The sequence below is a fragment of the Equus przewalskii genome, chromosome 21 (genome assembly GCF_037783145.1).
Source record: "Equus przewalskii isolate Varuska chromosome 21, EquPr2, whole genome shotgun sequence".
Taxonomy (NCBI): domain Eukaryota; kingdom Metazoa; phylum Chordata; class Mammalia; order Perissodactyla; family Equidae; genus Equus; species Equus przewalskii.
The window spans coordinates 48,579,953-48,581,958 of NC_091851.1; positions in this window are offsets into that span (position 1 = coordinate 48,579,953).

Below are 2,006 nucleotides of genomic sequence, written 5' to 3' on the forward strand. Positions count from 1 at the left end.
GAGGTGTGCTGGACAAACGGGAAGTGGTTGGGGAGGGGGAGACCGAGTTAACTTTCCCTGGTGCTGGGTCACAGAGGAGTCTGACCTTTGCAGCTGGCTCCCTCCCCATGCCCTGGTCTGCTGGAATGGGGGAACCCCCAGTGCCTGAACTCTGGTTTGGCTCAGAGATGGGGTTTCCACCAGGGAGGGGAAACTGAGATGGGTATGGGGTGTCAATCACTTCAGGATCCCAGTGACCCCGTGGTCAGGGTCCTCAGTTGAGACCATTTTCGGGCTCAAGTTCAGATGGGGAAGCTCGAAGCCTGAAGTGAGATGGAAATCCCATTGAGCACCCCTAGGGGAGGGGGTCTGTGCCCAGCAGAGGGACCTAGGCACAGGCTTCGGGGAGAGCAGTGGACAGTGCTCTGGTTCCGCCGTGAGGCACGGGTGGCATGAGGCCGCTCACTGTGGCTCTTTGGGCTTTGAGGCAGGGCTGCTCTCCAGGGGGGTCTGCACGGAGCCGGGGGTGTGTTTGTGCTGGGGGCGGGGGTGGAGTGAGGTTCCAAGCACCAGGTTGCTCCCCTGGCCGAAGTGAAGGCCAGCTGGGCTTCCTCTGAGGCTGGTCCAGCAGGAGCCCTCACTGGCCACGTGCTGGACGTGGGGTTGAGGGAGAAATGGGCTGTGGACCATGTGGGAGGGACTGAGGAGGAGAACTGGTGGGAGGAAGGGTCTTGCCCCCAGCCCCACCCTGCTGTTTCTGAGAGTGTCCTGGGATGACGCGGACTCCACTGGAGGGCAGGAACTTTCTAGCTTCTCTTGGCCCTTCTGGATAGAATTCACACACCCCCCATCTGAGGTGTGGCCAGGCCTGAGGGAGCCCACAGTCCAACCCACACTGAACCATTGCCTCCCTGCATGTTCCTTGTCCTCTTCCGTCCGCTCCCTCTGTGTGCGTTCACATCATCTCGTGTCCCGAGTTCCCACCTGCAGAAAAGGAGCACTTGCAGCACCCTACAAGCCTAGAGGACATTTCCCAGGGAATTCTGAAGATTCAGACAGGGGTGGGGCCAGGAATCTGCACGTTCAATGGGCCCTGTAGGTGACCTGCATGCTTGAGAGTCCACTGGGTGGCCATTGAGGCTGCCTGACCCCAGGCGGTGTTCCTTACCCTGATGTTCCCCTACCCCCCGGGGTGAAGCACGGCTTGCCCAACTTTGTAACCCCATAGCTGCCCAAGGCTTATGAGACACAGGAACTGCCATGCCAGCCTTGGAGTCACCGTTCATCACAATTTTGCTCGGGCCCCCAGGTCATGGTGGTGCTTACTTTCTGCCAGGGCCACCACTTGGCTCTCCCTTGGGGTGGGGGCTGCCAGGTCTTCCAGGGCCACCACTTGGCTCTCTCCTGGGGGAAATGGGAGGGTGCCAGGTGAGAGTCTGGCCTCTGCCAGTGATGGCTGATGTGGACAGACCACTCAGTACAGTTAAAGTTTGGGGTGAGGGCCCTGGGAGTGGGAGGTGCTCCCAGCCGAGCAGGCATGGGTCTAGACTCTTTCCCAGGGCAGGGCCAGAAGGCAGGAACCGGGGCTGTGGGGGCCCTGTCTACCCCTGGCACAAGGGTGCTCGCTATCTCTGGGGGGCTTCCTGGGTCCCACTCAGGACCCTGAGATGGGATATGCAACTCCTGCACCCCGTTTCCAGGACTAGGGCTGCCCCTTCTCCAAAGGAGCCCTTCACTGTGGGATTCCTCCCTCTGCACACTGGGGCGAGGGGCAAAGGGAGAAAAGAGCACCTTTCTTTTTTGCTAAAAGGTATATGTGTGTAAGTCACCAGTGCTGGGATAATTTTAACTCAGAGGCTGGCCAAAAAAATGCCACTGGGCTTCTTTTTTCCCCCTGCCTGTCTCGGCAGGGAGGCGCGGGGCGGCAGGGGAGCCCCCGCCCGCCCAGGTGGGCCCAGCTGAATGGGGGGCTTGTGTGCGGCCGGCGGGGCGGGAACTGGCATCCAGCCCACTGCCCGCCCCGCCCA